The 25,738-nt window shown below is 51.1% G+C and overlaps 1 protein-coding gene across 2 annotated transcripts in view; it reads left to right on the plus strand.

Annotated features, from left to right (window-relative positions):
- The window catches only part of KAZN (kazrin, periplakin interacting protein), a 447,423-nt gene that overhangs the window by 196,931 nt on the left and 224,754 nt on the right, over positions 1-25,738 (plus strand). The window lies entirely within an intron of this gene.

Here is a 25,738-nt window from a genome sequence, read left to right on the forward strand (position 1 = left end):
CCGTCACAGAGCACATTTGCTCTTGGGTGAAAATCATCATGAGTCCATGCACCTTGATGTCCGAAAGGAAAGTCTCCCTGGGTTTAAAGTTGATAACTGCCTCGGGTCACCCAAGACCGTGACTACGATGACACCTTGAAGGCTGCGTCTTCTGTTGGTCCCCGCTGCCCATCTCTGCCCAATGCCCTGACCACAGGCAAACAGGAGCCTGGCCTCCCGGTCGTGCAGAGACCTCCTCGCAGACCCCACCAGGGCTCCCACCCAGCCCTGCTCCAGAGCAGGGAGCATGTGCCAAACCGTCAGCACCCCTGGCCCAGGCCCGTGGGGCACCCTGAGGCTCCCGAATCTTGTTATTTCTGAAATATCCCCACACAGGGCTCCAGCTCAGGCGGCAGCCAAGGAAGACATTAGAGGTGTGTGGGAACGGTTGAGTGGGCGTCACATCCATCCATGGGCCTGTTCTGACCAGGGCCTGGGTTTCAGCAACCTTCTCACACTCCTGCTGATGGGTCAGGGGCTGGCAGGGGTGTGACTGCCTAGACACTTCCCACGCAGCAACAAGACCACCAAATAGGGGTCCATGTAGGTCATGGGGAGGGCGATCACATGATAAAGGTAAACGCCACAATAGTGTGTCAGGGAGTCAGTGGAGGGGGGTCAGGGGGTTGGCCCCTCTAGATGCTGGGCGTTATCTGAAGCACTTCTTGTGGGGGGCTGGCAATCATTGGCCTCCCAAGCCTCAGCTGACTCTCCTGAGTGTGAGTTACCCAGAGCCCCCACCTCCGAGGGTGTCGAGGGAGTTAAATGAGATGCTATAATTAAGCCCTTGGCCAGCCTCTGGTGCGGTTAGTATATTTGGGATAATAAGGTTCATGGTGATCTCCCAGTAACCTTCTGAAGTGAGCCTTGTTTCCTCCACTGTGATAAGAACCGCAGGCTCAGAAAATTCAGGATTGATCATGATGGATCTGGGCAGGGTGTAGGTGCACAGGACAGGCAGAGCAAATCATTTTCTGAATATCGGGAATCAGAGCCATTTCAGAGATGGTGCTGAAATGAGATCAGGTGAGTCTGGAAACAAAGCAGGCATCCGTCTCCCTCCCCATGCCCACAGACCGGGGCAATTACCTATGTCTTCTGAGCAGACAGCGAAGCCTGCGCCCTGCCACCCAGGGCCACCGTGTCGTCTGGCGGAGGCCAGGGAGCCCTGCACAGCTCCACATCCGTCCCCATATGGGGTGGTGATGAGGAAGTGAACAGTCCCTTCTCATTGGCCTCGTTGTCCCCGGGTTCTGGGCAGGTGACGGGAATCCCGACGTTTCTCCCGCACCTCTTCTCAGCTCTAAGTGGAGGCGAGTGAACCCAGAGCACGCGCAGTGTGGAGTGTCTGCTCTCCTAGGAAACGCCCTTGGGTGATGCTTCTCCTTCCAAAGGCAGGCTCCTTACAGGCCGACACTGGGCAGGCCCAGAGTCTCTCAGGATGCCCACTTCTGTTAGGGTTTGGCGGGGGCAGGTGAGAGGAGGTCAGGGAGACTCAGCTGATCTGTCTGCCTCGGCTTTGCTTCACTTCCAACTTTCAGGTCCCACCATGTGCCAGCTATCCATTAGTTATCTATTGCTACATAGCAAATTCCCAAAAGCTTAGTGGGCTTGATTATTTCACAATTCCTGGGGGTCAGGACTCCCGGCATAGCCTAGCTGGGTCCTCTGCTCAGGGTCCCGCATGGCTGCAGTCAAGGTGGCAGCCAGGCTGCATTCTCACCTGGCGGCTCACGTGTGGAAGAATCTGCCTCCAAGCTCCCTCAGGCTGTTGTCAGAGTTCATTTCCTTGTGGCTGAGTGAGTGAGGCCCTGGCACTTTGCTGGCTGTCGGTGGAGGCCACCCTCAGGTTCTAGAGGCTGCCCGCAGTTCCCTGCCACGTGGGCTTCCTCAGGGAGGCTGCTGACTTCATGGAGCCGGCAAGGAGGGTCTCTCTAGTGTGTACAAGCAAGATGGGGTCATAGATGTGTGTGTGTGTGCCTACAGATAGATAGACAGACATAGATAGATAATAGATATATACATAAATAGAGACACAGATAGATACATAGACTAGATAGATAGATGATAGATAGATAGATAGATAGGTAGGTAGATAGGTAGATAGGTAGATGGGTAGATAGATAATAGATAAGATTAGATAGGTGGGTGGATGGATGGATGGATGGATGGATGGATGGATGGATGGACGGACGGATGGATGGATAGGTGGATGGATAGATGGATGGGTGGATGGATGGATGGATGGATAAATGATAGATGGATTGATTATAACCCAATCATAGGAATGACATCCCATCACCTGTACCACATTCTGTTCCTGAGAAGCAGATCACAGGTTCCCACCCACACTCAAGGGGAGGCGACCACACTGGGTAACACCACGGTGTGGAGGTCAAGGCGCTGTCGTAGAATCCTGCCCATCTCCAGTGCCTGAAGAGTTAAACAGTATCATTCCTGTTCTCTGGTTGGGAAACTGAGGTTCAGAGACGTAACTTGCCCCAGCTCCAACAGCTGTCCAGTGGCCAAGCCGGAGTCTCAGACCGCGCTGGCCTACCTCTCAATGGACGCCTCTTCTACACCGTCACAACACTTCCTTCAAAGCCTGACTGAGTAATGCCGATTCCTTGCACATTGATTTTGACCAATTTACCTGGGTCAGAATATCCGGTACTTTCGCCATGGTGACGTTCATTGTGCTAGTCATGTACTTGCCTCTGCACTCCTATTATGTACTCTAAGAAGGCAGGACTGCATCTATCTTGTTCGTGGCCACATCCTTGCACCCAGAGAGGTTCCTGGCCCATTGTGTGCACCCCATAAACAGTCATTCAGTCATTCAACAAACACTCATTGATCTGGGCTGCAAATTTCAGATACAAAGGCGACCTAGACACAACTCTGCCTTCACAAGCCCCTCACTCTCTAGCAGAGCAGAGACATAAAATAAATAAACTACAAGATGATGTGGTGTGGCACAAAGATTACTTTGGCCTCCTTCTCAGGTCTGCCCCTCCTTAAGTCCCCAGGGCCTAAAACAGTGACTGGCACATAGTAGGTCCTCAGTGATGTTTATAGACTGTTGCTAGTTCCATTCCCTGGCATGCCTGGCTCTCTTCTCTCCTACATAGGTAGAAAATAACAATCATAAAAGATTAATTGGTTAGGAAAATCCGGAGAAAGTTTCAAAAGAACATAATAACATCCCAGGCTGGCTTCAGAATCTCTGATGCAATCCTAGAATCCCGGCACCTCCCTTTTTGAGCAGAGCGTTGCATTTCGAAACAGAAAAAAAAAAAAAGGACTGTCATTATTAAAATTGTGTATATAGGAGAATTTAGCCTTTCGTACGAGGTGTCCTGATGACACTTCAACAACTGCTAGGGAAGATAATAGGGTTTAGAGCAATTACACAGCCCGTCAAATACCGAGCATGAGTGGTTCAGATTCATGCTTGGAGCCGGGCCGATTCTCAACAGTCTTGCTCATACACAGCTGTTTCATTTAAAATATTTTGGCAGAAAACTGCAAAGTGGGTTGTGCTGGCCATCCCTCCATTGGGAGCTTAACTCCTTCCACACCCAACGTCATTCTTCTCTCCCCTCTGACTTAATGACGGCTTGGTGAAGTTTTTTTTTTTTTTTTTTTGTGAGGAGATCAGCCCTGTGCTAACATCTCCCAATCCTCCTCTTTTTTTGCTGAGGAAGACTGGCCCTGGGCTAACATCCGTGCCCATCTTCCTCCACTTTATATGGGACGCTGCCACAGCATGGCTTGACAAGCAGTGCGTTGGTGTGTGCCCGGGATCCAAACCGGCGAACCCCGGGCCGCTGCAGCGGAGCGCGCACACTTAATGGCTTGCGCCACCGAGCCGGCCCCTTGGTGAAGTTTTTGAGCAACGTGTTTGGGAGTTAAAATTTGGCCCCTTAGCTGAAAATGCTGGGGGTTTTGTTGCCCTGAAGACCATTGGAAGATTCTGTGTCTTTCTCCCTCTTTTGGTTCAGTCCGTAGGTATCATTCAGTCGCTAAGTGGCCAGCCCCCCGTGTGCTGCCAGGGCGTATCAGTCAGATGGCCAAAAACAGATGGGCCACTCAAACTGGGTGATTCGGGGAGACTTCTGTCGTGGTTCAAGCTGCTACAAGAGTATTCCATAGACTGGGTGGCTTGAACAGCAAGCGTTTCTTCCTCACGGCTCCTGAGTCTGGAAAGTCCCACCATCTAGGTGCCAGCAGATCCAGCGTCTGGTGAGAGCCCTCTTCCTGGTTTGCAGAGAAAGACATCATCTCTCTCATGTCTCTTCTTCTAAGGGCACTAATCCCATCATAAGGGCTCCACCCTCATGACCTAATCACCTCCCAAAGGCCCCACCTCCTAACACCATCATGTTGGGAATTAGGGCTTCAATTTATGAACATGGGGAGAATACAGACATTCCATTCACAGCAAATTCAATTAAAGAGCAGTTTACAAGGGTTCGGCTTGGATTTAGAGAAACCCACAGGGACAGCACGGTACCCCGGGGATGCACAGCAGGGGGCTGATAGCCCCTTTAGGTGTCAAGGGACAAGGGGCAGGGAGCAGTGTGCCGAATGTGGAGAGTGCACCTGTACAGAGGGGACAGCCTGGTAGGAGCTGCAGCTTTGGGAAAGGCCTGCAGCCAGCCCCCAGCAGCAGTGAGGGAACCCCCCCTCCCCCTGCCCTGCAGGCTCCTCCTGGAGTCTCCCATTGGCCAAACCCACCTGGAGGCCAGAGGTCAGGGAGGGCCACTGGTGCATTCTGTACAGGTCAGCCTCCCGGAGCTTTGAGAAGGGTTGAGGGACGAAATGAAGATATCCAGTGTGACGGAAGTCCAAGAGACGTGGACGTGTCCTCTGCCCTCGGGGAGTGGACCTCTAGCTGCAGACGAAACCTTGGAGTGCCTGTGATGGGCTCCTGTGGTTGCAGGGTGAGAAACTCATTCAGTTTACCTCGAATCATTGGGAGTTCAGTGTAAAGGAGCCTAACAGAAAAAGCCAAATCCCCAGATCTCGGGAAGAACTGGAATTAACCCTGTACGATGGTTAAATTGATGTGTCGGGGAAGACCATGTGAAGACACAGGAAGAAGATGACCATCTACAAGCCAAGAGGAGAGGCCTCAGAGGAAACCAGCCCTGCTGACACCTTGATCTTGGGCTTCCAGCCTCCGGAACTGTGAGAAAATTAATTTTTTTTTGTTTAAACCACCCAGCCTGTGGTACTTTGTTATGACAGTCCTCGAAAAATAATACAGTCACCCAGTCGGATCTCCTCGTCTCACTGATGGGAACTCACTGGGTTGAGGCCCAGGGAGGGAAGGGAGGTGGTGGTGGGGTCCAGTCTACCGCACACGGCTCCTGACTCCAGGCGAGCGGGTGGTTTTCACCATCGCGTGCCGCCTCTTCCATCATGAAATATTGACCAGCCCCGTGTCTACAGTTTAGTTTGTTCAAACAGTTTGCTGCCACTAAAGCAAACTGGCTTCTATTTGTTTTTTCCAATAATGATTTTCTCCTGGAGTTCTCAGACCCCGCATTCCAGCAGCCATGGACTCTTGCTCCCACCCTTCTCGTTTCGATCCCTGGTCCTGATGGCCAAGCCCAGGAAAACAAAGCTTCCATCCCAGCCAGGTGACGCGGTGGGGGCTTCACCTATCACCCTTGGAGGTGGAGATGCCCGGGGGGCATTCAGGCAGAAAATTCCGTGTGGCCATGGGAAGATCAGAGCTACAGTCAGGAGGCAGATTGGACTAGAGATATTGACTTAGACGCTGTCAGCCTGGAGATGTGGGTTGAAGCGTCATGAGGATGTGAAATCAGAGAGAGAAAGAGGAGAAAAGATGTCTTCCTCAAGACTCTTTGGGTTTCCAGCCAGAGAATCTGCCTCTGCACTGCTTACGCAACAAAGGAGAATTTGTTGGGAAGATACTGGGATTTCACAGACTCCAAAGATAAGGTGGGGGGCCAGCCCCATGGCTTAGTGGTTAAGTGCACGCGCTCCACTACTGGCGGCCCAGGTTCGGATCCCGGGCGCGCACCGACGCACAGCTTCTCTGGCCATGCTGAGGCCGCGTCCCACATACGGCAACTAGCAGGATGTGCAACTATGACATGCAACTATCTACTGGGGCTTTGGGGAAAAAAAGGAGGAGGATTGGCAATAGATTAGCTCAGAGCCGATCTTCCTCAGCAAAGAGAGGAGGATTAGCACGGATGTTAGCTCAGGGCTGATCTTCCTCACAAATAAATAAATAAATAAATAAAACTGTTTAAAAAAAAAAGAAGATAAGGTGGGCATTCAGGCCCCAGGAAATGTGGGAACCGAGACGGGGGAGCAGTGGAGAAACTAAGCAAGCCCTCCCTCGGTCTCTCACCCCAGGGCTGCGTGCTTTGTCCTGTGCCTTAGTTCCCATGTCTTTGCACGTAACAGAAAAGTCTGACTCAACCACCCTCACAAGAAGAAAAACATATTTCCCACATGACAAGAAGTCCTGGAAGAGGTGGCCCCGGGGGGTTCGTAGAGGCTCTGCAGTGTGTTCAGGCGTCTGGCTTTTCCCATCTTTCCACTCTGCCAACCTCAGTAGTTGGCTTGGTCGTTAGCTCGCTCCCTTCATGGTCTCAAGATGGCAGCCATAGAAGACAGGGCGACTCTCACCCGAGAAGGGGACTGTTTCTTCCTGGGTGTCTCTTTTGTGGTGGCTTCCCGGGAGCTCCCCCCAGCCGTGCCCCATGCCTCACTGGCCGTAACTGGGTCACGTGCTCCTCTCTGAGGCAGCAACTGGCAGGACGAGTGGGATTAGCCCATGGTCATATGGAGAGAGCGGCCTTCCCAAACACAACGGGGATCCCGTTAGAAGGCAGGAGGGGTGCACGGGAGCATCTGCTGGGGAGGCAGCCTTGCTTCTTTGCGCCGCGGCTCCCTTCTCCCCCTCCGTGGAGCAGCCTCCTCTGCATATGGAACGGCACCTCTCCAGTCCGTGTCACCTCAGACACACATGGGCAGGCCCCCCATCCCCATTCCCATTTCCTGCGAGAGAGAGTCTACAGCAACCAGCCCAAGTCAGGTGACAACCTCTGGGCCATCAGCCCAGGGCATCACAGTGAAGTCATGCCAAACAGGCTGTAGGGCCACCTCCGGGAGGGAAGGGGGCCATTTTCAGAGGAAGGAGGTTATCTGGGGCTGTGAAGATACCCCAGTGGCATCTCCCGCACAGCCTTGGAGAATGTGGAGATTGAAGAGGGTAGATACAGAGGTTGTCAACCAGGGCTGGTACTCCCCCCACCAACAGGAAGTATTTAGAAATAGGGAGGGAGAGGGCTTTGGTTCTCACCAGCCTGGGGCAGCTATTGGCATTTAGAGGGGAGTGGCCAGGGATGCTAAATGTCCTGAAATGCAGGGGACAATCCCACACGAAGAAGAATTGTCCTCCCAACATGCCAGTTGTGCCATAAGAGAGACAGAGAAGGAGGAGCTCATGAAATTTGGGGGCAGGGCACAGGTAATGTGGTGTCTGGAAGCCAGGATCGGGAAGGTCCCTGGGGTTGGGGGCTGGAGGAGGGGCTCCAGGAAGCCCGGGAAGATAAGACTTGAGAGTGGGCAAAATAAGACCAGTGGATGGGTGGAAGTAGAAGCAGGGTTTTAGATGCTGATTCAGGCAGCGTCCAGTGCAAGGGGAGGGTTGGTTAGATCCTGTTAGAGACCCTAGGAAGATGAGAAGGAGGCTGGAGAGAGGAAGGAACAGGGGCGGGGAGACTTGGGTTATTAATTGCATGCACTTTCTCTGCAGACACCATCAATAAAAATGCATGGACTGTTGGTCCTGAGAGTTGTGTTAAGAAAAGCAATGATAACCTTTTGCAGTGGTTTAGCCTGAAGTGGAAGGAGGGGAGAATCCAGAAGATCCGGCGCACGCAGCCCCAGGTGGAGGACAGAGCTGCCGTGTGAGCGGCACTGAGCGGCAGGGAGGAAGTTAACGTAAGTTTCAGAGTCAAAGGAGCTGGGGTTGCGTCTTGGCCTTCACTTGCCTGCTCCCAAAGTTGTTCTGCAGATTAAGTAAAGAAGGCGTCTAAGGCAGTCCCTAGAGCATGGGAGCTGTCCCGGGAACGGGGGCAGAATGTTATTTATATCACCGTGATCATCGTCGTGGTCAAGGGTATAGAGGCTGCTCTGGCAGGCTGGCTGCGGCACATGGTTCCTTTTGCTTTGTCCCCCTCTCTGCTAGGAGGCCCAGACTCTATTGCCCTGAGCAGTGTGTGCAGAATTTGCTCTGTGCCCACAGCCTGGGTCACCCAGAGCCTTCCCTGAGCCCCCACCACTGCCCAAGCCTAAACAGAGGGTGTTCAAATCTTTGGCAAAAGCAAGCAAGAACTGCCTTTCGGTTCATATTAACTCAAAGACCCAGGTCGTCCATATCGGGCTGGGAAGGCGCTGGGCTGGAGCACATCTGGCCTTTAGGACGTGCTGAGGATGCTCCCTCCAGGATGCAGGGCTAGTCCTTCTTTCTTGACCCGGCTCCCAGCGTCTCCGCCTGGGAGGTCTCCTCTAGCTGCCGTTTCTCCTCACTGTCCTAGAAAATGCCGTCTCTGCTCCATTCCTGTGGTTTCCTTGTGCTCTTTTTCCCACATCCCCTGCTACCTCTAGACTGTATTTAAATGAGCGTGTGTGGACACTTGCCGAGGGGCTGAGAAAGACCGAGACGTGCCGTGTGTGATAGAACAGTCTCTGTGTCCAGGTGTGAGTGCTCTGCATTTAGAGCTCTTGCCATCCTCACCAAACCTCAGTGAGCCAGCCGCTTTTATCATCACCCCATTCTCCAGAGGAGCAGACTGAGGCACGGAGTGAGGAAGTCACCTGCCCAAGGGCACACAGCTGGGACATGACAGAGCTGGGACTAGAACCCAGGTCATCTGCTCTAAAGCCTCTGAGCTTCTTCCCCAAGCTGTTGTGTTCCCTCTCCGCCTGATCGAGCCTTGCTCGACCATCCTGTGGACCTTATCCTGCATGTCCTTGACCCTGGCCTGGCATCCCTGTCCCACCTCTCCACTCCCAGGCCCCTGGGACCGCAGCTGTCACCTCTTGCTTGTCATCGTCAATTTAGTTCTCTGTCTCTCGCACCTGCGCCCTCCAGGGGGACACCCGGGTGTCCCCGCACACGATAGATGCTCGGCGAGCATGTTCTGAATTAGTGGATGGTGGATGGATGGTCGTGGCACTCCCAGAGGTTAAATAGCTCACCCAAGGCCACAGAGCGAGGAAGGGACTGACCCTGGGCTTGGTCCCATATCCTCGAAGAGCAGGTCCGTGCCGGCCTCTGGCCTCCCTGGCTTTGAGAGCCGCGTGGGAATGTTTTGCAGCAGCCCCGTGCTTCCCATCGCGGGCCACCTCCTTTGATTGTTCCTCCCAGCTTGCCACAGAAGGAATAGATGAAAAGAAGGGGCAGTTTCCCAGCATCTGACGATCGGCATGTACTAATTATCTGTTGATGCTCATGATGGGCAGGAACTCGTCTCATTGTCAGGCGCTTCGAGGCTGGCCATATGGATTTATTTTAGTGGATTTTTGTATTGTGAAAAAGAGTTTCTGTTAAACACAGAGTGAGTCATCGTCTGCTTCTGCAGTTGCACCCCAGCCTGGCACCGCCTTCACCAATATTCTCTGAGAGCTGGCTTGCAATTTCCGGAAAATTCTATGGAGCTCTCTTGCTGCTCCCTGGGGGTGAGATGCCCTGTTCTATAGGAGTGTCACCCCCTCCTTTGTGCTTCCTGAGCCTCCGTACCCACCTAGACCCCTGCTCCCCCATATCAGTGGTTCTGTCGGTTTTTCATCTATTTCCCCAGTGAGACTGTAAGTTCCTCTGGGGCAGGACTGGGGTTTTCTCATCTTGGTTTCCACAGAACCTGGCACGCCCACATGGCCAGCATGCACCTGTTGAAGGACGAACCCTGGTTTCGTTCCCTTGACCATTGGAGGGCCTGGCTGCAAGCCGGGTTAGGAAGAGTGCAGGAGGCTTTTGCTCTGATCACCACACCTGTTTTCACAGAGGATATATTGTCTAGGAAAAAGAATGAAGGCTTGGGGTCAGACCAAATGGGGTTCAAATCCTTGTTCAGTGGCTGTGTGATTTGGGGTTCACCAAGCCCCCAAAGTATCAGTGTCTTTATTTGTACTGTGGGGATCAATCTCAACCCAATGGAGCTGTTTTAAGGGCTAAACAAAATAATGCATGCAATGCTCTGCACACCTCGGCCTTTCTCCTCACCTGGGAAAAGGAAGGACTTGTGGGCCCCGGTCCTGAGGCGTCTGTTGTCAAGTGGAACTTTCCCTGATGCAGCCTCAAGGTCCAATGGAGCTGGTGACCGACTTGAGAAAGATCAGGAAGGAGCTGTGGGCATTCTGGGCTTGGGGATTTTGTTTGCTTCTCCCTCACGTTGGACCTGACAGATGGTACAAGTGCTCAGGCAATGACTGGATTCAAGAGGAGGGTTGTTGGGAAACAGAGTAGGTTCCAGAGAGGAACCTTTGGAAACAAACTCCAGAGGCCGGTGAGGAGCCACCCACCTCGGTCCTTCACAGAATGTTCATGAGGGTCTTTCTGCTAATAAGCTTCAGTTTTCTGGATAAAGCAAACGTCTGACCATTGGAAGGTTAGGAAGCAGTGATGAATGGAAACGTTTATGAGATTTACAAGCCCTCAGCACTTTTGAGGATGGCTTCCTACGGTAGAACAGGAGCCCCCTCTTGAGTTTCACATGCTGTCATGGAAAACACTAGAAATAGGTTGGGGTTCCTTTTATTGTTCCTCTGTTTGCATAAAAGTTGGCTGTGCCCCCTCCTTGTCTGAGGATTAGGGTTAAATGATACAGCTCAAAACAGAGACCAATGCTTAAGCCCGAGATGACAAATGCTAGCACTTGTGCTATAACTCAGCCCTCCCCTGCCCGTGGCAGCCATACACATTCCATCACCGCGCTCTCTGTGCCATCCCTGGAATGGGCTAGCTCATCACAGCTCAGGGAACTGTCAGGCCAGAATTGTGATAATTGCATTTTCTATTAGCAAACACTTTCTCTTTTAAAAAGGGGAAAACGACATACATATTACAATGAAAACATGTACCACTGCACTGTGTAAATATTCAGGACCCTGGGGATTCCATCTCAATAGTCTTATTATCAGCGTATTTTATTTGAGTATAAACAATAACTACATTGCAAATTATTAATGGAAAACCATGCTTAGGAATTACAGCGATTACCGATCAATTGGATGGAATAATTACTACAACCACTGGGTAATTAGATTCTTCCTGGACTGAGAGGGGGTGCATGAGCTCTAGGATTGATTCCTCAGCTCAGCAGAGTCTCAGAACCGAGAAGAGAGAGTCCTAAACTCCAGGGCAGCCACACTGGCCATTGAAGGTTGGAGTAGCTATCCTTCATACCCCCAAAGAGGAAGACCCACATCCGTTACTGATGCTTTCAGCTGAAGGTTAGAGACCCTGGCTAAAAGCAGCTTAAACTGTGGGATTTGTTTTGTTTTCCACCAAATAAGAAGTCCAGTGGTCAGTAGAACTGGACTGGTGCAGCATCTCAACAGCATCATCAAGAGCCCAGCCTCTTTCTGTCCTTCAGAGTTGCCATCCAGAGGTTGATGGTTTGTCACTTCGTGGTCACAAGGTGGCTGCGGATGCTCCAGGCACCACATTCACATTTAAGGCAGGGTGAAAGCAAAAGAGATAATGACAGGAACATTTGTCTTTTTTTGTTTGTTTGTTTTATCAGGAGAGCTCTCAGGAGACTTCTACGTATGTCTCATTGGCCAGGACAGGGTCTCCTGGCCACCCTTGCTGCAAGGGAGGCTGAGAAAGTGGGGGACAGGATATCCTGGTTGGCTTAGGCCAATCATGACCCTTCGTCTGGGGCTGAGTCTATCGTCACTCTGAAAAAGCAGGGGTTCTGTTGGCAAGAAAGAAGGAGAGCCTGGAAATTGGGTAGAAAACTAACAGTGTCTGCATCAGATACTCAAGGAGCCCATGCCCCGTGTCCCTTTGACCCATGACAGGCATCAACAGTAGAGCTGTAGATGACTCTGTTGTTCCTTGTTCATTCATTCATTCTTTCATTCAACACATATTTAATCAGTGCCTAGTGGATGCCAGACATTGTGCTGGGATAGGAGGAGAAATACAGAATTGTTTAGCAACAAGTAACAGGAATGGAGGGCATCACGGAGAACTTTCTAGGGAAAGTGACATCTAAGCCGAGAACAAAAAATGAGTAAGAGTTTGCCACCTTGTCCCGTGTGTGTGTGTGTGTGTGTGTGTTTGTGTGTGTGTTGGGGTGAGGAGGTGGATGCGGAAGGGGCAGGCAGGAGGCGAGGTGAGCGTTGCAGGCAAAGGGAATGGCATGTGTGGTGGTCTCGATGGAGGAAGGGGTGTGACCTATTTGCAGAGATGAGAGGAGGCAGTGTAGCCAGAGCAGAGAAGGTGAGCCTGGAAAGACAGGCAGACACCAGATACAGAGGGTCTTGTGGGCCAACCTGAGTTTAGACTTTGCCTAAAGGTCGTGTCTTCCCCAGCCCTTGCTAGTGGGGGGCAGGAAATAGTGGCATTAGGCACTGGCCCCCACTAGTCAGTGGCCAGCATGCGAGCCTTCTTCATGGCTGTGTTAGTCAAGAATCTTTTGGTTAGGTGGGGGGAAAATGGTTTAATAAAAAAAGTTGAGGGAGGGTAGTGATTGGTACATGTTATTAAAAAGTCAAAGAGTTGGCTTCAGGCGCAACTGGATCCAGAGGCTCAAATGATGTGATTGTGAATCTCTCTCTCTCTTTCTAGACTCTTTCTTCCTTTGAATTGTCTTCATTCTCAGATAGGCTCTCCCTGAGTCATAGCAAGAGGCCAACAGAAGCTCTAGGCTTATGCTCTGTGAACCGTGGACCAGAGAGGAAAGAGTAGCTGTTCCACTAGAAGTTCTAGGGGAGCTCTCTTTGGCTCATCTTGAGTGACATGGCCATCCCTGAACTGATCCTTGAGGCCAAGAGAAGCTGTGCTTTGATCGGCAGGCCAGAGTCAGGTGTCTGCCCCAGGAGCCCGCCAAGTGAGCCGAGAGAGAAGGAAGAAATTGAGATGCTGTTACGCTCAGGTAGACTGAATGCCAGGTGGCCCCTCCTGCCTCGATCTTACCTCACCTGCCATTGCGTGGACCACTCCTATGTCCGCATGGTTCCTGCCTTCCTGTACCCATTCCCGCTGCCCATCCCTCAGACCTGATGACCCCCATGAGCTCCCCCATGTTGACCCTCCGCCCTCCTGCACTCAGGCTGGAAGTGCTTCTCAGGGTCTGGACATCACAACTCCAGTTCCTTCTGCTGCCGCAGCTCTGGACCCTGAGGGAAAAAGGGACCCCTCCCCTCCCTCCCCCTCCCCCACCTGGCAGAGCCAGGCCAACATCGCCCGTCACTTCTGTCTTTAATAAAGAAAAATGCTGACGTCTCCTTGTGTTGCATAAAGCGAGGACACAGGCCCTGTGTGCTGCTGTCTGTTCCACAGAGTTTCTCAGTGGCCCAGCCAGCGTAGCACCACGAAGGCCTCGATTTATTCTGTTTAGCACACAGCACCGCTTGTTAGCGCTCTCCACCTGACGAGAAATATTGAGCCTACCTCCAAGGCTCTACGAAAATATGAATAGGTCCCCATCTGGCCTCTGAGTTAACAGATTCTTATGCCCACTGAATAGGAAACTGAGACAGGAAAGTGACAGGCAACTTTGCTGAGCTGCAGGTGGCCCCCTGCCTGTCCTTCAAGTGACCTCCACTTTTACTTCTCTGGGAAGCCTCCTCTAAAATCCTCAGTGTGTTATTCAGGACTCTCTGGGTTGCAAGTGGCAGAAACCCAATTCAAATAGGCATAAGCAAAAGTAAGTGAATTTATTAGCTCTTGAAAGTGGAAATCCAAGAGTGGCTGGCTTCAGGCATGGCTGGATCCTGGGGCTTAAAAGATGTCATCAGGACTTGATTCTCTCTCTCTCTCCCCTCATCTCTGGGATCTGCTGTCCTGTGTGTGAGCTTCATTCTTAAGCAGGATCTCTCCCATAACGGCCCCTGGAATTTCCAAGACACATCACTATGGTTAGCAGCTTCAACCGGGAAAGGGTGCCTCTTTCCCAAATTTCCGGGTAGAAATCCTGCAGCTGATAGTCATTGTCTCTGGTTGGCTCAGCTACAGTCATGGATCTGGGGTCTAGACGAGTCCCACCACCTGCGTTTGCAGAGCCCACAAACTAAGAATGCTTTTTACATTTTTAAATGGTTGGAAAAATCTAAAGAAGAACAGTCTAGGGCGGGATGTGAAAATTCTATGAAATTCAAATTTTGGTGTCCTTAAAGGTTGATTGGAGCATAGTCACGCTCATTTGTCTGTGTGTAGCACCAAAGGCTGCTTTGGTGCTACAGTGGCAGAGTCGAGTGACTGAGGCAGACAATACAGCTCACAAAGCTGAAAATATGTACCATCTGGCCCTTTATGGAAAAAGTTTGCCAACTCCTGGTCCAGACACTCAGTGTAGCCAGTGGGATGCTCGAGTCAAGTGCCCACCCCTTGGAGTCCAACGGTGGAGTCAGCCCCAACCAACCAGACCACAGGATGGGAGGGGCAAAGGGCTTCCAGAAGGAAGGGGCATGAGTGCTCAGTAGGCAGAACAACAGATGTCCACTCTGCCCGCTGTCCTAGACCGGGATCTCCCAGAGCAGACACTGAGCAAGTTTGTGAGCACTTGTCTCTTATGTGGGGGGCTCTCAGGGAGCACTGGCCGGGGAGGAGGGGAGTGAGACAGGGAAGGGGAGAGGAGGAGAGGGGAGAGGAGGAGGCCAACATGGGATACTCTGTTGAGCAGATGCCGCTGTGGGCAACTGGGGTTCATCCTGCTGGGATCTCTGGGGGACGGTGTGGGGCACGCCCCTCAGGTATCTCAGTGGAGGGCGAGGGCACTGGGGTGTTCATCCTCCGTCCCCTACCAGCCCCTGGTCGTCGTGCGTATGGGTTCTGTCTTTTGTGGGTGAGTACAAGGCAGTTTCCTTTTCCATACCCCGTCAGTTAGTGGTTAATCAAGTCTTCTTGATGCGTGGACATCTGGGAGAAAGAGTGAGTGGTTACCAAGAGGCTGAAGATGTTCACCCTGCCCAGACCCTTTGCTAAGAGCCCCGGAGCGAGTGTGTTACCACTGCAGGGCTTTGGTGAGCTACACGCTTCACCGGCAGTTGGTAGACAGCCCCATTCAGTTCACAGCCTGGAGTTCGGGGTTGACCAGAAGTCCAGCGTCCGGGAACTGAGACTGCCCCACCGTTTCCACTCAAGAGGACCTCTCCTGCCCTTCCAGTGGCCTCTTCCTTCCCTGCCCTTTGTCCAAGACGTACGTTATTTATGAGACTGTGATAATATACATGAAACCGCCTTCAAAACCATGCAAATGTAATAGAAATCATCATTTAAAGTTTATTGTTGGCTCAACAAAATGTGTCGAGTACCTCGTGCCAGGCACTAGAAATACAGGAGGGGAAAAAACGCAGTCAAAAATTCTACCCTCATGGAACTTAGAGCCTAGTGGAATAATAATAATTATTATTATTATTGGTCTAAATTATTACAATTATTATAATTATTATCATTGTGTAGTGAAGATATAATAGTGTCTTTTGTTATACTACTGAGTCTGGATTGGGTGGATTTGAAAGTGCTGGTTTGGAGCATTCTTCCATTTTAAGTGATTTTCTGCTGAAGAAGACTTCTTTTAGCTGGGCCACCCTATAAAAAAGAGTAGATTCTCTAATGGGTCCGTGTGTTTCTGTATTCAGTTAAAGCTGTCTTGGCAAAGCAGGCTTTAAAACGGTTTGTCATAAGCAGGTGAGTATATGACGTTAATTCACTAAAAATGCCTATCCCACCAGCAGGGCTGGAGTTCTTGATCGTTCCGGAGTAATCCTGTGTTCCTATCAAGTGTGCTAATAGAATTATCAACTGTCTTTATGCCAGCTCTGCCCTGTGGTCGCCGCAGGCATACGTTGCCTTAAAGGCTGCAGTAAGGAGAGATGATGGCATCTGTGGCTAGCTCTAAACTTAAGAAAAATAAAAGTTCACTGTAAAGTTTCTTGGTTACTGCAGAGCAAATCCAAAAAGAAGGAAAGAGTGAGGAATGGGCTGCAGCTACAGAGAGTGTTTCTACACGGTCCTGAACGTACCCTTTCGTCCCTATAGCCCCATCTCCTGCCTCCCCGTGCCCTGGCCCTTGGCCAGGACTCCTTCCCCTGCTTGCACATGACCCAGGGAGCCCTCCCAGGCAGCCCCCAGAGTCACCTTCCTCCTTGGTATTGGGGTCCAGGGAACCAATAAATGACACTCGAATTTTCCCCGCTGGTTCACAACCACACGTGACGGAAAACAAGAGTCCGCAGAGGGAGACCAAAACGTTCCCTCTGCTACTGGTAACACCCCCGCCCCCGGGTGGGAGAGAGGAATGGGAATCTAACTAGGCAGGCACACCCACCAGGCCGGCTGGACAGCCACAGGCCGAGGGGGCCCCCACCCCGAAGTGAGAGACCTGCTGTCAGGCTTATGACGTGGAGGACCAGGCCAGCAAGGGGGCTTCCTGCAGGCAGCTGGCTCCTGAGAGAGAGGGGACGCGGCTGAAGCCAGCAGTGACCGAGGGGCGGAGAGGCCGGGAGTGGCACGTGAGCCGGAGAACGGGAGGTTTCCCGTCTAGGCCCCAAGCCCCAAGCCACCGCACCCGGCGTCCCTCCCCAGACAGAGAGGAGTGGGTGGCACAGCCCCCACCCCCTCCTGCCTCACGCTCCCTGCCCCTTTGGGTGCTGAGGATTTTGCTGCAGGCGGCCAGCAGGAGGCACAGGGTGTGCAACGCCAAGGCGCTTCGGAGGTTCAAAGTTCAAAGTTCTGGACCCTCCTGTTCCTTGTCCCGACTCTGGAGCCTCACTGGGCTCGCGAGAAGCTCAGCCTCGTTTGGTTTTTCTCCTGAGGGTGCGCCCACGGCCAGACCTGCCTCCTCTTTAGGCATTCTGGGCTCTTCAGCCCCTGAGCATCCCCGAGGCCTGAAGAACCGGGTCTCCCTCCCCCCTAACCAGTCAGCATGGAGAGAGGGGGAGGGTCTCAGCATGGACTCCCCCAGGCATTGCCTCTTTTAAAATTTTTCGTTATATTATATTTATTATATTTATAACATCTTATTAATGAATTTGAAAATTTTAAAGTATAATTTTTAAAAATGATAAAGACCCACCGCCCCACTGAGGAACTAGAAAGTGACCGACCCTGCTGAGGCCACCTGTGGGTTCTTCCCCATCCCGTCCGCCGCCCAGGTAACCACTGTCCTGAATTTGTCTTTCTCGGAAGCTCATCTGACCTAATCGCACACAGGTTCTGTCTTGATTTTGTTTTTATCACTTCTCTGTTTATTTTTTTAAGCCTTACCACATTTGTAGGTCTCTAAATAATTACGTAGTTTTTTTTTAATTTTACAAAAATATCGTACTTTACGTAGGCTCTTGCGCCTCACTTCCTTCTCTCGACGTTCTCAGGCTGAAACGCACCCGTGTTGTGTTAGGCAGCTGTGGTTCATTCGTTCTCACGGCTGTGTAATATTCCTTTGTGTGATTATGAGATAGTTTGCCTTACATGATGGACCATTGCGGTGTATGTGGGGTGGGAGTGGATAATTATGAACAAGGCTGCTTGGAATGTTCTTGTCGTGACTTCTGGAACGTCTCGGGTTCGTAGCTAGGAGGGACACGGACAGTGAACTGGAAAGTCCAAGTCTCAGCTTGGGAGAAAGAACCACACCCTCCTGATCAGAAGGCTAATAACTCGCCTCTCGTGTTGACTTTACCTGATCTGTCTCAATTATGTTCCGAAGCGCTCGTACCCAGGCTCCCCCCTTGATCCCATTCCTCCGTCGTAAGCAGGGTCGGTGTCCTGATTCTTAAACCTGCTCTGGGTTGGCACTTTATCCATCTGATTTCAAAGAAAAGAAAGATGGACAACCCGCCCACATCCCCTGTAGTCAACTCCTCCTAGGGGCGTGGTGGGCATTCCAGGCTTCCCCTCTGGAACGGGGAAGGCTGTCAGCTACAGATCTGCTTTCCAAACCTGCCCCGTTCTGCCACCTTGGGGAGTGGGGGGCAGTGTGCTTAGCATTTCCTCAGTATTATCCTTCAAATGCACGGAGGAAGAATTCTTGTGAAAGACTAGATAGGGGAGCAGTTAGGACCAAGGTCTCTGGATTGGTCTGCCTGGGTTCAAATCCTAGCCCCACTCCTTCACTGGCTGGGAGACTTTGGACAATTTCCCCCACCTTCCTTGGCCTTAGTTTCCACGTGCTGGGGATGAGGAGGCTCATTGAGCCATCATGAAGATTAATTGAGGGTACTACAGGCTGAGAACAGTGCCTGGCACGGAGTAAACAGTCAATGAGTGCTAGGCATCATTTTAAAAGTAAAATAATAGCCAAAATGCACCCAGCAAACTCTCTTGAGCAAGGCAAGTTCTTCATAAATGTGAGCTTGAAATGGTTGTTATCATTACCAGGAAAACTCCTATTCATCCTTCAAGACCCAACTGAGATGTCACTGAGATATCCTTCCCTGCCTCTCTGTTCTGACAGCGTTTGGTGCAGAGCTCGTAATCCCATCTGTCAGGTTGTGTTTTTATTTCCCTGTCGGTGTTTTTGTTGCTGTTGTTGCTCTCTCTTTCCCCAACTAGATGATGATATCTTCCAAGACAGGGAACTTCTTCCCTCATCCCTGTGCCCTTGATGGCTGCACGGAGTAGGTGCTCAGTTTCTGAAATGAATGGACGAGGTTGGGAGAACACTGGGTCAGAGACGTGTCGGGGCTACTTCTCTGTCTTATGGTTGCAGAGCAGGCAAGAAGGGGAAGCCAGCCTGCTCGCATTCATCCATTTCCTCTGGGTTGCAATAATTCTGAGGGAGGAAGAGCCAAATGGTCTTTGTCCCGCCTCCTGCCCTGGCCGGGACCTCATCAGTCCCCCCAGGAGCTCCGGCCAGATGCCAAGCTAGGCCTCCAAAGCCACCCCCAGCCCTTTATCTCCGCTGACCCTCCTCACCACCTGGCATCGCAGAAACTGCCTTTCCCTCACATCGCGTTCTTCTCATTGGCCGCTTCACACAAAGAGTCTCTTTCGATTCTTAACGGGGTCCGGCAGAGGACTTGCGCGGTGATTGCCGATTTGAGCACGCTCCTCTGTAGAGGTCAATTATTTCCTTTATTTAAATAGTAGCCATTGAAATGATTAGATGGCTGGGCACTGGAAAGTGGGGTGGGGGGTCTAATCACACAGAATTGCTGGCAAATCATCTCGTTTCGGCCTTTTCTCCCTAATCGCAAGCTGCTCCTCCCCGCTTGAGCATTTGGGCCCCGTTGTGCACCTCTCCAGAATCCATGTCTGTGGGAATACAGGTGCAAGGGAGGAGAGACATTTAGCAAGCATGTCCGATTTCTCTTACACATGAACTCGAGGGTGAAGCTTTCCCGATGCCGAGAAGAGATCGTGCTGCACACTACCTGCTGAAATTACTCCCGCCATCATGGCAGGTGACAGAGGGGCTCTGGGAGAGATTTTCTGACCTGGATTAAATAAGGGTTGCCATTCGACCGCCGGCTGCCCTCCAGCGGGAAAGTCCAGCCCTCATCCAGGGGGAGAGAGCCACACCCACCCGGTCGTTTAGCCTGGAGGCTGCCTCCTGCTACCTTGCCTCTTGTCCACCATGCACCTCCCTAGTCCTTGATGGAGACAAATCCTTCACATCCGTGCAGGGGGCTCATTTGTTTAAGTGCCCACGTTATAGGTATCAGACAGAAGGGTCATGTATTCGCATTTATTAAATGCATTCCTTCTATGCACCAGATGCTGTCTAGGCATGTGGAATGGATCTAGCAATGCCAGGATGCCAGATATCAAAGACCATGGTCACCTTCACATAGTAGAAGATGTAGGTAGATAGAGAGAGAGAGAGAAAGAGAGAGAAAGAGATAAATAGATAGAAAGAATAGATAGATAAGGCAGACAAGTAGGTAGGTGGGTAGGTGGATAGATGGATGGATGGATGGATGGATGGATGGATGGATATATAGATGATAGATAGATAGATAATAGATAATTTAAATCAGACAGGGATAAGGGCTGTGAAGAAAATTTAAAAGAGTAATGTGAAGAGAGTAAGGGGGGGCAGGGGAGGCCAGAGGACTCTCAGGAAGGGACATTTGAGCTGAGATCTGAATGTTGAGAATGAACCGATCTTGCAAAGACCAAGGGAAGAACATTCCAAGTGTCAAGAACAAGTGTGAAGGCCTGAGATGCAGTAAGCTTGGCAAGTATGTGCAGACTGTGCAGACTTTTGCAGGTACTTCACTTAGAAAGGGGGCCATAAATGGGTTGTGTTCCAATGCCCGAGGCTCAAAGTATGAAAAGGACGTACCTTGTCCAAGGCATTTAAGTGAAGGGTCCTGGGGATGGGGGCATCCTTTGAAATCACTGTCACGTTAGGGGAGCAAAGGCCCTCCACAGGAGCGGGGGGCTGGGTGCTGGGGGCAGGGGCCGCAGCAGGATGTGCCCATCCCTTCCCACTCTGCATTCAGTGACGTCACCGCAGACATCAGCAAATGCTACAAATCAGGGAATTTTTTAAGTCAATTTTTAAACATTTACCAGGACACACTGACTATGGGGCCTCCCAGGGAATGAGTGCATTGGGCAATGGATTGACCTGCCCAGTTACCTGTCACTTCTGTCCTCTACTGTCCCCTATGGGTCCTGTTCTAGCCACCCAGCCTCCTGGCCAATCCTCAAACAGGCCAGAGGTGCTCCAGCCTCCAGGCTTTTGTGCTTTGCTGTTCCTCTTGCCCCAGATGCAGGCCTGGCTCTGTCACCTCCCTCAGGCTGTGTGGAGATGTCCCCTTCTAGTGAGTCCTTCGCCAATGGTCCCGCCACCCCCTGCCCTTCCCGTCTCCCTCCTTGTTCTATCTTTCTCTGTAGTGCTTAACACCATCTCACTCATGTTGTCTCTTACTGATTTATCTTCCGTATTTTCTGCCTCATCCCCTGCCAGAACATAAGTATCAAGAGGAAAGGAGGATTGTCATCTGTTTGTTCATGTTTTATACCCAGCACGTTGTGCCCGGCACATGGTCGGAGCTTGTCCATCTTTTGTTGAACGCACAAATGAATGGCCTGGTCCATGTTTTCTCTTTTCACTCTGACGGACCCATCTGTCTGATGTTGTCTCTTATTTCCAGAACAAGGTAGACGCGTGTAATCAAGCAGACCTCAATGAGGAAACCGAGGCAGCACAATGGGAGGAGTGAGGGTCTTGCCTACAGGCAAACGTCAGTCCACAGCCCCAGTGGGAGGCCCCAGGCAGGACCACTCTATCCTATCATGTGAGGTGGCAGCCCTGGGAATCCCTCCTTGTCCTGCATCATTAAGCGAAATATCCCCCCAGAATTTTCACATCTAAAAGTCCTTATTGTGGGGCTGGCCCCGTGGCTTAGCGGTTAAGTGCGTGTGCTCCGCTACTGGTGGCCCGGGTTCGGATCCCAGGCGCGCACTGACGCACCGCTTCTCCCGCCATGCTGAGGCCGCGTCCCACATACAACAACTAGAAGGATGTGCAACTATGCCATACAACTATCTACTGGGGCTTTGGGGGAAAATAAAAAAGGAGGAGGATTGGCAATAGATGTTAGCTCAGGGCCGGTCTTCCTCAGCAAAAAGAGGAGGATTAGCATGGATGTTAGCTCAGGGCTGATCTTCCTCACAAATAAATAAATAAATAAATAAATAAATAAATAAATAAATAAAACTAAAAGTCCTTATTGTGCTGAATGGAATTGACATCTGTTTACATCCTTCCTCCATTGCTCATTTCCACGTGAGATCTGTTTGCCTTGATGGTGTACTCTCCTTTTAGGGCATGTTACGAGGAAGGATTAGAGGAGCAGTACAATTCGCGATGGGATTTTTTTTTTCCTTTGCGCTTTTCTAATTTTTTTTTTCAATTTTTACTTTTATTAAAGTAATACATGCACATAATTAAAAAATCAAAGCGTACTAAAAGGCTTATAATGAAAATTGCCAATCCCGTGCCCACTCTCCCTCCCCTGATTCCAGCTCCTCAGAGCCAACTGCTCCCCACACTTTTAGCTGTTTCTTTTGCTCCTCATCTCCATATTTTGAGATAATTTGTGTATTGCTGTGTCTCGTCTTACCCATTGTAGACATAGTCTCTTGATGTCCTGTGATGATGGGTGAAGATTTTGCTCTCTTGGGCCCCCTTCACCCGCCCCTCCCTCCCTTACCCTCCCATACAGTTGGATCACACTTCTTAGTTTCAATCAATGGTCAGTGTTGACATTTATTAAAACCACGTTTGCTGTAGAGTCAAGAAGTGTACCGAGATTCTCCCGGAATGGCCGTCCTATTGGAATCTCTGCCTACTGTGTATGTCGGCGCGTGCTGGACTCAAGGCAGTGGATGGGGCAAGGAGGGGGGATCCAGGAAGGAAAGTAGGGGTTGAGAAAAAGAATCAGAAGGGACCCATTTCAGCGGGTGGTGGGAGGAGGTGACATTTAAGCTGAGCCCTGAAGGATGACAAGGAGGGAGGCCCTGGAGAGAGGGGTAGCTGTGCTGACATGGGGAGGAGCATGGGAGGGCCCCCATCTCATCTTCAGGTCTCAGGTGGCTGTAGTCACAATGAAATCAGGCTCGATAGAGCCTGGCCCTTCAGCCGGGCCCTGATGATGAGCCAGGTTTTGGCAAACAGGGTGGAAGAGTGTTTAGGACACGGGAACCAGCACAGGCCAAGCCCCGGAGGTGGGACTGGTTGCAGTAAACTGCCTCCTTGACACTGGATGTGAATGTCTTCATTTTATAACCTTAAGATTGTTTAAAGAAATATCCCCCGCCACTCCACTGCCCCGACACGTCTCTCTTTATTCACCGCGTCCCCTTCTCGTCCTCACCTCTGCACACACACTTTTATATGCTTGTCGTTTTTGCTGGTCTTGAGTCTGGGGAACCCGCCAATGGGCCTCCAGGAGCTGGGGGTTTCCATGCAAGTCTCCACCTCCGTGTGCCTTCGCCGCCGCGGGCTCTCAGCCACCTGGACAAAGACACGCTGGATCTTACTCTGCCAATGCTTTGAACTGTTTGCTCCAGCAGAAGACAGCATGATTGTACTAGCTTTAAAAACCATTTGGGGTTTTACCCCCTCACCCTCAATCTCCCAGATGTGGAGAACAGACAGAAGGCCTCAAGAGCGACCCAGTTTCCTTTTCCAAAGCGCATGCTTTGAGGTCTCATTAGCAAGCCTCTGACATCTAGTCTAGATGGAGCCCGTCTCTACCTGCAGCATCCCTGGCCCAGCCTCACACGTTGCCTTGGGCGTGTATAGAAGCCCAATCTCAGGAAAGCCCCCGCCCCACCCTACACCCTCACTTGTATTTCCCCAGACTGACCTTCTAGGTAGGTTGCTTTGCCTTTCTGAGCCTCAGTCTCCTCATCCATAAAGTGGGGATAATAACTAGACCTCCCTCCTCTAAAGGTTGCTATGGGGGAAAAGCAAGTTAAGGGCCTGGAACTGAGCAAATGCCTGGCAACTGCTACTTTCCTCCCCTTCCTCTCCTTCCCATTATTAGCAGTGACCCCCTGAAACACACTTCACATTATCTCACCCCCACTTTACAAAATAGCGTCTTTCCCGGGCTGTCAGCCTGGCTGAACATGTTCTGGAAGAAGTGTGTCTTGCAGGCATCCCTGTGGGCACAGAGCCAAGATTTAAATGAGATTGTTCTCAATGAAGAAAATGTGAGCAGCTGTAGGATATATTTTTGTCCCATCCAAATGGGAATCAACTCAGACGACAGAGTCCCTTTCCAATAGGGAGGAAATGGACTTTCTTCCACGGCTCTTCTTGGCTTCTGCTGAGCTAGTAGGGCAGCTGGAGGAGCTGGCAGCTTCACAGTCAGGGATTTCAGTGGGTTGCCCAATATCCCACCATAGCGCCTGGCTGGTTTGTGGGTAGGGTGGGTGGATAAGTGGATGGATGGATGGATGGATGGATGGATAGATGGGTGGGTGAATGGATGGATGGATGGATGGAGGATAAGTAGAGGGATGGATTGGTGGACAGATGGATGGGTGGATAGATGGGCAGAGGAATGGGTGGATCAATGGATGGATGGATGGATGGATGGATGGATGAATGGTTGGATGGATGGACGGACGGATGGATGGATGGGCAGATGGATGGATGGATGGATGGATGGATGGATGGATGGATGGACGGATGGGCAGATGGATAGATGGATGGATGGATGGATGGATGGATGGATGGATGGATGGATGGATGGATGGGTGGATGGACGGATGGATGGATGGACGGATGGATGGATGGGCAGATGGATGGATGGATGGATGGATGGATGGATGGATGGGTGGATGGGCAGATGGATGGATGGGTGGATGGATGGATGGATGGATTGGTGGATGGGTCGAGGGATGGATGGATGGATCTGTGGATGGATGTATGGGTAGAGGGAGGGAGGGAAGTAGGAAGGGATGGATGGGGTGAGCAACTCCTTTCTTCGGTCTTGAATGTCCTTGAGTGTTAGTTTCTCAAATTGTCCTCTATGGTACACCTGTATTCCTTGTGATATTAGTAGGTGCCTTTTAAGCGGTGTGTGTTAGTCCAGATCCTCCAAGAAGCAAACACCAAGATGAGATTAAACATGCCAGGATTTTATTGGGGAAGTGCCTGTGCAAGGGAAAATGGAGAGGGAGCTGGAGAAGGCTGGTGAGCCATCAGATCATGATGCAAGTCAGACCCCAAGTGATGGAGGAAGAAGGGTTGAGTGGAAGCCCTAGACTGCCCTGCAAGCTAAGAACGATTTGGCAAAGCTGTCCAGGAGTCCTCAAGCCAAAGTTGGCCATCAGAGGAGTCTCATGTCTCTCAGGAGTGGGCCCTGACTTTGTATCCCTGTCATGCTCCACCACTGGCTGGGAGCAGCCCCAGGGGAGCGTGGCCCCTGTGCAAAGGCAGCAGCCGGGGCCCTCAGTCACTTACACTCCCTGTATTTGGAAGTCATCAAGATGCATTCTCCTCGCCAACATAGGGACATAAAAATTTTGGAATTGCTGCATTCTACAATTCTTGGGGGCTCAGGATGCACGTTGGCGTAGCGAAGCTGCCAAGAAGCTCTGCAATAAAGAAGCCTGTTGAGTTCAGCATTTCCCAAATTTATTTGACTGTGGGGACGTTTTGCATGGAATGACTCCAAGGAATAGAGTTTGAGATCCAGTGGTCTAAGTGTAGCCCAAGAGCTCCCAGGCCAAGAGAGAGAAGAAAAGAGAAGAAAGGTGAACACTGTGGAGAGAGAAATAGCTGCACATGGGGAGAGGCAGAACAAACACAAAAACACAAATCAAGGGAGAAATGGAATGTCACTGGTTGTTTTCAACAGACCATGAGACACCAAAAATAAAAATAAATACAAATAAAGATATGCATAAAGAACCCAGGTGTTAATGGCCAAGGCAGACACAGGAAACAAAATGGTTTCACTCGACTTAATAACAGTCAGGCCTCCTGTGTGCACAGCGCACTAC

This window comes from Diceros bicornis, chromosome 13 (assembly GCF_020826845.1).
Source record: "Diceros bicornis minor isolate mBicDic1 chromosome 13, mDicBic1.mat.cur, whole genome shotgun sequence".
In the NCBI taxonomy this organism is placed as follows: domain Eukaryota; kingdom Metazoa; phylum Chordata; class Mammalia; order Perissodactyla; family Rhinocerotidae; genus Diceros; species Diceros bicornis.